Consider the following 9,655-nt stretch of genomic DNA (forward strand, 5'->3'; position numbering starts at 1 on the left):
CCCAGGTATCACAGCAGGGAAGCTGGCCGCAAAGAGTGAGCCCAGGAGTGGGCTTTCGGCTAGGGCTTGCCATAAACCGTGATCCATGGCAGAGATGGGCCCCTGCTCAAAGAGCAGGGGCCCAACAAGCAGCAGAACCCGGGAGAGCCCCCTTCCTCCCAGCAGAGGAGTGGCATGGGAGTGTGCCACAGGAGCCTGCTCTGTTTGGAGACTCCAAGCGGGGTCATGTGCCAGAGGTAGAAATGCTCAGTCACAGCCTGGGTGAGCACAGAGTGCGGTGGGAGAGCAAGGAGACAGGAGTGATTGAGTGCTTTTCTCTGAGGGCTCACAGAGGAGTGGAGCCCCTAGCTCTTGGGTCCCAGCCAGAGACTGGGAGGCCGTCATTTTCATTCTCATCCTCAAAAGCTGTTCAGAAAGCCTTTAGGGAACAAAAGCCACAAAGAACATATCAGAGCAGATTACTTAGCCTGGTCCTAGGCAAGGGTGGAGCAATTCTGCCTGGGGCAAAGACTTGAGATTCAATGCAACAGGCCCCTCCCCCAGAAGATGCCTGAGTCTGTGGAGTTTGGTACGGGCAGAGGTGGAGATGGACTGACCTGGAGGATTTGTTGAGGGGGTGGACTATGACATTGCAGCTCTGGGCCGGAGATTCCTGTATGGCCATGTTTGCTCTGACCCTCTAAAGAGAAGCAGAAGGAATCCAGGGAACAGAAGCTGCACGGTCAACCAGCTCACATTAAGCCCATCCCCTGACAAGGGGTGGGGCAACTCCACCCAGGCAAAGACACCTGAGAGGCCAAGCAGCAGGCCCTTCCCCAAGAAGACAGACTGGAAGAACAGGTGAATAAGCTTAAGCTTATTTCCCATGGAGCTATAGAATTATAGCACCAGGGGAAAATAATATAGGGTGTTCCAGGTGTTCCCTCATGACTCGCTTATACTTCAAGCTAAAATTTTACATTTCTTTATTAGTTTATTTTCTTATTCTTTTTTTAACTCTGCTCTCATTTCAAATAGGTTTGTATTTCCCAACCTATGTTTTTAAGTCACTTCTTAAATTTTATTTTCTTTGTCACATATATGTTTTATAGATTTATACCCCATACTAGCCTGATTTTCACTCTATTCAATTTTATCTTGATATGTAAGTTCTGATTTCTTTGCAATTTGAGGATATAGTGTCTTTTAACACACAGACCAAAAATCAAGCAGGAACAGGCAGATCACCCTGCTGTGTTCACCCTGAGAAATTATAATCTCTCTCCCAGGCCCCCCTTTTATCTCTTTTATCTTTCTTTTTTATTATTTTGGATCATCTTGGCTTTGGTGGTGTATCTGTGGTAGCTTTCAACCACTTTGGATTTTTTTTGTAGGTGCATTTTGCTTGCATCGTTGTTGATATTTTGGACTCTGTACATTCCCTCAACCATCCATCAACAGAATGACTAGGAGGAGGAACTCCAAACAAAGAAAAGAACCAGAAGCAATGTCCTCTGCCACAGGTCTAATGGACATGGATATAAGCAAGATATCAGAGATAGATTTCACGGTAGCAATTATGAAGTCAATAGCTAGGCTTGAGAAAAGCATTACCAACAATATAGAATCTCTAAAGGCAGAAATGAGAGCTAATCATGCAGAATTTAAAAATGCTATGAATGAGATGGTTTCTAAACTGGATACTCTAACAGCCAGGATAAACGACGCAGAAGAACAAATTAGTGAGCTAGAAGATAAAATGATAGAAAGGAAGGAAGCCAAGGAGTATAGGGATAAGCAACTAGAAGCCCATGAGAACAGACTTAGAGAGATCAATGACTCCATGAAATATTCCAGTGTCAGAACTATTGGGATCCCGAGGGTGTGGAGAGAGAGGACTAGAAGGTATATTTGAGCAAATCATAGCTGGGAACTTCCCTAATCTGGGGAAGGAAACAAGCATTCTTATCCAAGAGACAGAGAGGACCCCTCCTAAGAACAATAAAAATAGACCAACACCCCAACATACAGTAGTGAAACTTGCAAATCTTAGAGCCAAGGAAGCTATCCTGAGAGCAGCTAAGGGGAAGTGATTTCTTACTACAGAGGAGGGAACATCAGAATAATGTCAGACCTATACACAGAGACCCAGCAAGCCAGAAAGGGCTGGCAAGACATATTCAGGGTACTAAATGAGAAGAACATGCAGCCAAGAATACTTTATCCAGCAAGGCTATCATTCAGAATGGTTGGAGAGATAAAGAGCTTCCAGGACTGGCAGAAACTGAAAGAATATGTGACCACTAAGCCAGCCCTGCAAGAAACATTAAGGAGGATTCTATAAAAGAAGAAAGACCCCAAGAGTAATATAGACCAGAAATCTTCAGAGACAATCTATAGAAACAGGGACTTTACAGGCAATGTGATGGCACTAAATTCATATCTTTCAATAGTTATGCTCCATGTGAATGGCCTAAATACTTCCATGAAATGGCACAGGGTTTCAGATTGGATAAAAAGACATGACCCATCCATATGTTGTCTACAAGAGACTCATTTTGAACCTAAAGATACATCCAGACTGAAAATAAGGGGATGGAGAACCATTTTTTTTTCATGCCAATGGTCCTCAAAAGAAAGCTGGGGTAGCAATCCTCATATCAGACAAACTAGATTTTAAACCTAGAACTGTAGTAAGAGATCTTAAAGGATCTATCCAACAAGAAGATCTAAAAATTGTAAATATCTATGCCCCCAACATGGGAGCAGCCAATTATATAAACCAATTAATAACCAAATAAAGAAACATTGATAATAATACATTAATAATAGGAAACATTAAAACTCCACTCACAGCAATGGGTAGATCATCTAAGCAGAAGATCAACAAAGAAATGAGCTTTGAATGATACATTGGACCAACTGGACTTCATAGATAAATATAGAATATTACATCCTAAAACAACAGAATACACATTCTTCTCGAGTGCACACGGAACGTTCTCCAGAATAGACCACATACTGGGTCACAAATCAGGTCTCAACTGATACCAAAAATTGATATTACCCCTACATATTTTCAGACCACAATGCTGTGAAACTAGAACTCAACCACAAGAAGAAATTTGGAAGGGATTCAAACACTTGGAAATTAAAGAGCATCCGCTAAAGAATGGTTGGGTCAACCAGGAAATTAGAGAAGAACTTAAACAAATCATGGAAACTAATGAGAATGAAAACACATTAATCCAAAACCTATGTGATACAGAAAAGGCGGTCCTAAGGGGGAAGTACATAGGCATCCAAGCCTCTCTCAAAAAATTGGAAAAATCCCAAATATAAAAGCTAGCCATACACCTAAAGGACCTGGAGAAAGAACAGCAAATAAGGCCTAAACCAAGCAGGAGAAGAGAAATAATAAAGATTAGAGCAGAGATCAACGAAATAGAAACCAGAAAAACAGTAGAACAGATCAACTAAAATAGAAGCTGGTTCTTTGAAAGAATTAATAAGATCAATCAACCTCTGGCCAGACTTATCCAAAAGAAAAAGGAAAGGACCCAAATCAATAAAATCATGAGCAAAAGGGGAGAGATCACGACTAACACCAAGGAAATAGAAACAACTATTAAAAATTATTATCACCAATCATATGCCAACAAATTAAGCAACCTGGAAGAAATGGATGCCTTCCTGGAAACTTATAGACTACCAAGACTGAAACAGGAAGAAATAGACAAACCAAACAGACCAATACCAGTAATGAAATTGAAGCAGTAATCAAAAATCTCCCAAAAAACAAGAGTCCAAGGCCAGATGGCTTCCCAGGGGAATTCTACCAAACATTTAAAGAAATAATACCTATTCTTCTGAAACTGTTTCAAAAAATAGAAACAGAAGGAGAAGTTCCAAACTCATTCTATGAGGCCCAAAGACAGGCAAAGACCCCATCCAAAAAGAGAATTACAGACCAATATCCTTGATGAACATGGATGCCAAAATATTCAACAAGATCCTAGCCAATAGGATCCAACAGTACATTAAAAGCATTATCCATCACCACCAGGTGGGATTTATTTCTGGGATGCAAGGGTGGTTCAACATTCACAAAATCAACCAACGTGATAGAGAACACTAATAAAAGGGAAAAAAAAGAAAAGACAAGAACATTATGATCCTCTCAATTGATGCAGAAAAATGATTTGACAAAATACAGCATCCTTTACTGAAAGAACTCTTCAGAGTGTAGCGATAGAGGGAACATACCTCAATATCATAAAAGCCATCTATGAAAAGCCCACAGTGAATATCATTCTCAGTGGGGAAAAATTGAGAGCTCTTCTCTTAAGGTCAGGAACACAACCGTGATGCCCACTCTTCACCACTTTTGTTCAACATAGTACTAGAAGTCCTAACAACAGCAATCAGAAAACAAAAAGTGATAAAAGGCATTCAAATTGGCAAAGAAGTCAAATGCTCTCTCTTCACAGATGACATGATACTTTATGTGGAAAACCCAAAAGACTCCACCCCCAAATTATTAAAACTCATACAGCAATTCAGCAACGTGGCAGGATACAAAATCAATGCACAGAAATTAGTTGCATTTTTATACACTAACAATGTGATTGAAGAAAGAAAAATTAAGGAATTGATTCCATTTATAATAGCACAAAAACCCATAAGATACCTAGGATAAACCTAACCAAAGAGGTAAAGGATCTATTCTCTAGAAACTACAGAACACTTATGAAAGAAGCTGAGGAAGACACAAAGTGATGGGAAATCATTCCATGCTCATGGATTGAAAGAATAAACATTGTGAAAATGCCTATGCTGCCCAGAGTAATCTACAATTTCAATGCAATCCCTATCAACATACCATCGACATTTTTCACAGAGCTGGAACAAACAATTCTGAAATCTGTATGGAACCAGAAAAGACCCAGAATCACCAGGGGATTGTTGAAAAAGGAAACCAAAGCTGGAGGCATCACAATGCCTGACTTCAAGCTATATTAAAAAGCTGTGATCATCGAGACAGCATGGTATTGGCACAAAAACAGACACATAAGAGTAACAAAATAGAGAGCCCAGAATTGGACCCTCAACTCTATGGTCAACTAATCTTTGACAAATCAGGAAAGAATATCCAATGGAAAAAAGACAGTCTCGTCATAAATGGTGCTGGGAAAACTGGACAGCCACATGCAGAAGAATGAAACTCGAACATTCTCTCACACCATAAACAAAGATAAACTCTCAATGGATGAAAGACCTCAATGTGAGACAGAAATCCATCAAAATCTTAGAGGAGAGCATAGGTATTAACCTCTTCAACATTGGCCAGAGCAGCTTCTTTCAAGACACATCTCTAAAGATAAGGGAAACAAAAGCAAAAATGAACTTTTGGGACTTCACCAAGATAAAAAGCTTTTGCACAGCAAAGGAAACAGTCCACAAAACTAAGAGGAAACCCACGGATGGTTGAAGATATTTGCAAATTACATTACAGGTAAAGGGCTGGTATCCAAGATCTATAAAGAGCTTATCAAACTCAACACCCAAAAAACAAATAATCCAGTCAATAAATGGGCAGAAGACTTGAACAGACACTTCTGCAAAGAAGTGGCTAACACATGAAAAAATGTCTACATTACTAACCATTAGGGAAATACAAATCAAAACCACAATTTGATACCACCTTACACCAGTTAGATTGGCAAAAAAAATTAACAAGAAGGAAACAACAAATTTTGGTGAGGATGTGAAGAAAGGGGAACCCTCTTACACTGTTGGTGGGAATGCAAGCTGGTACAGCCACTCTGGAAAACAGTATGGAGTTTCCTCAAATAGTTAAAAATAGATCTACCCTATGACCCAGCAATTGCACTACTAGGTGTTCACCCCAAAGATACAGATGTAGTGAAAAGAAGGGGCATATGCATCCCAATGTTCATAGCAGCAATGTCCACAATAGTCAAACTGTGGAAGGAGCTGAGATGCCCTTCAACAGATGAATGGACAAAGAAGATGTGGTTCATGTATACAATGGAATATTACTCAGCCATCAGAAAGGATGAATACCCACCATTTGCACATGGATGGAACTGAAGGGGATTATGCTCAGTGAAATGAGTCAAGCAGAGAGAGACAATAATCATATGGTTTCACTCATATGTGGTACATAAGGAATAGCACAGAGGACCATGCAAAGGGAGGGAAAACTGAATGGGAAGAAATCAGAGAGGGAGACAAACCATGAGAGACTCTGGACACTGAGAAATAAACTGATGGTTATAGAAGGGAGTGGGATTGAGGGATGGGGTAACCAGGTGATGGGTATTGAGGGCACGTGTTGTGATGAGCAGTGGGTGTTATATGCAACTAATGAATTGTTAAACACTTCATTGAAAAGTAATAATGTACTACATGTTGGCTATGTGAACATAATAAAAAATAAATAAATAAAATAAAAATCAAAACCAAAATAAAATACCACATGTACCACTACTCACACTAATTATGTCAGTTATTAAAAAGAATACATAAACTATCAAGTGTTGGCAAGGTCTAGAGGAAATAAACCCTGGTGTATATCACTGGTGGGAATTTAAAAATGTGTAGCTGCTTTGGAAACTGGTTGGCTAGTTTCTCAAAATGTTCAACATAGGGTTATTATATGACCCAGAAAAAAATGCATTGTTTTCATGCAACGAGACATTTTTCAGCAATAAAAAAGAAATGAAATTCTGATATATGCTAGAACTTGGATAAACCACAAAAACATTATGGTAGGCTAATATAGACCATTCACCAAAGACCACATATTGTATGATTTCGTACATAATTTAAAGTCCAAAATAGTCAAATTCAAAGTGATAGAAAATAGATTAGTGTTTACCTTGGGCTTGGGAGTGGAGAAGAGGAATGGAAAGTAATGGGTTCTAGATTTCTTTTCAGGTGATTGAGTACATCATAAAATTAGACTGTTGTGTTGGTGGTAGGTTCTCTATCACACATGATTGAACTGTATGTGTAGAAATTGAATTATTTATCAATAAACCTACTTTAAAAATGTGCTGGGATTTTGATAGTAATTTCATTAAAAGTATAGACTGATTTGGTGAAAACTGACATCTTTACTGTGTCAAGTCTTTCAATACATGCATGTGGCATATATCTTCATTTGTTTAAGTCTTATTTTTTATTAATTTCTTTCATAACAGTTTTGTGATTTTCAGATAACAGGTCCTGAATGGTGTTTAATTCAGTTTAATTTTTTTATTGTTATGTTAATCCCCATATATTACATCATTAGTTTTTGATGCAGTGTTCCATGATTCATTGTTTGTTCATAACACCCAGTGCTCCATGCAGAACGTGCCCTCCTCAATACCCATCACCAGGATAACCCATCCCCCTCCCCCCCTCCGCTCTAGAACCCTCAGTTTGTTTTTCAGAGTCCATCATCTCTCATGGTTCGTCTCCCCCTCTGACATACTCCCCTTTTCTTCCTCTCCTGTTATCTTCTTCTTTTCCTTTTTTCTTAAAATATGTTGCGTTATTTGTTTCAGAAGTACAGATCTGTGATTCAACAGTCTTGCACAATTCACAGCGCTCACCGTAGCACATACCCTCCCCAATGTCTATCACCCAGCCATCCCATCCCTCCCACCCCCAACCACTCCAGTAACACTCAGTTTGTTTCCTGAGATTAAGAATTCCTCATATCAGTGAGGTCATGTGATACATGTCTTTCTCTGATTGACTTATTTCACTCAGCATAACACCCTCCAGTTCCATCCACGTCGTTGCAAATGGCAAGATCTCATTCCTTTTGATGGCTGCATAATATTCCATTGTGTATATATACCACATCTTCTTTAGCCATTCATCTGTCGATGGGCATCTTGGCTCTTTCCACAGTTTGGCTATTGTGGACATTGCTGCTATAAACATTGGGGTACATGTACCCCTTCGGGTCCCTACATTTGTATCTTTGTGGTAAATACCCAGTAGTGCAATTGCTGGATCGAACGGTAGCTCTAATTTCAACTGTTTGAGGAACCTCCATACTGTTTTCCAGAGGGGTTGCACCAGCTTGCATTCCCACCAACAGTGTAGGAGGGTTCCCCTTTCTCCACATCCCCGCCAACATCTGTTGTTCCCTGACTTGTTAATTTTAGCCATTCTGACGGGTGTGAGGTGGTATCTCATTGAGGTTTTGATTTGGATTTCCCTGATGCCGAGCGATGTTGAGCACTTTTTCATGTGCCTGTTGGCCATTTGGATGTCTTCTTTGGAGAAATGTCTGTTCATGTCTTCTGCCCATTTCTTGATTGGATTATTTGTTCTTTGGGTGTTGAGTTTGATAAGTTCTTTATAGATTTTGGATACTAGCCCTTTATCTGATATGTCATTTGCAAATATTTTCTCCCATTCTTTCGGTTGTCTTTTGGTTTTGTGGACTGTTTCTTTTGCTGTGCAAAAGATTTTTATCTTGATGAAATCCCAATAGTTCATTTTTGCCCGGGCTTCCCGTGCCTTTGGCGATGTTTCTAGGAAGAAGTTGCTGCGGCTAAGGTCGAAAAGGTTGCTACCTGTGTTCTCCTTTAGGATTTGGATGGACTCCTGTCTCACGTTTAGGTCTTTCAACCATTTGGAGTCTATTTTTGTGTGTGGTGTAAGGAAATGGTCCAGTTTCATTCTTCTGCATGTGGCTGTCCAATTTTCCCAACACCATTTGTTGAAGAGACTGTCTTTTTGCCATTGGACATTCTTTCCTGCTTTGTCAAAAATAAGTTGACCATAGAGTTGAGGGTCCATTTCTGGGCTCTCGATTCTGTTCCACTGATCTATGTGTCTGTTTTTGTGCCAGTACCAAACTGTCTTGATGATGACAGCTTTGTAATAGAGCTGGAAGTCCAGAATTGTGATGCCGCCAGCTTTGCTTTTCTTTTTCAGTATTCCTCTGGCTATTCTGGGTCTCTTCTGGTTCCATACAAATTTTAAGATTATTTGTTCCATTTCTTTGAAAAAAGTGGATGGTATTTTGATGGGGATTGCATTGAATGTGTAGATTGCTCTAGGTAGCATTGACATCTTCACAATGTTGATTCTCCCAATCCATGAGCATGGAACGTTTTTCCATTTCTTTGTGTCTTCTTCAATTTCTTTCATGAGTCTTTTATAGTTTTCTGAGTACAGATCCTTTGCCTCTTTGGTTAGATTTATTCCTAGGTATCTAATGGTTTTGGGTGCAATTGTAAATGGGATAGACTCCTTGATTTGTCTCTCTTCTGTCTTGTTGTTGGTGTATAGGAATGCCACTGATTTCTGTGCATTGATTTTATAGCCTGCTACTTGACTGAATTCCTGTATGAGTTCTAGCAGTTTTGGGGTGGAGTCTTTTGGGTTTTCCACGTACAGTATCATATCATCTGCAAAGAGTGAGAGTTTGACTTCCTCTTTGCCGATTTGGATGCCTTTGATTTCTTTTTGTTGTCTGATTGCTGTGGCTAGGACTTCTAATACTATGTTGAATAGCAGTGGTGAGAGTGGACATCCCTGCCGCGTTCCTGACCTTAGGGGAAAAGCTCTCAGCTTTTCCCCATTGAGAATGATATTCGCTGTAGGTTTTTCATAGATGGCTTTTATGATATTGAGGTATGTA

The sequence above is a fragment of the Callorhinus ursinus genome, unplaced genomic scaffold, assembly GCF_003265705.2.
Source record: "Callorhinus ursinus isolate GAN/ISIS: 27379988/994484 unplaced genomic scaffold, GSC_fseal_2.0 scaffold29, whole genome shotgun sequence".
Taxonomy (NCBI): Eukaryota; Metazoa; Chordata; class Mammalia; order Carnivora; family Otariidae; genus Callorhinus; species Callorhinus ursinus.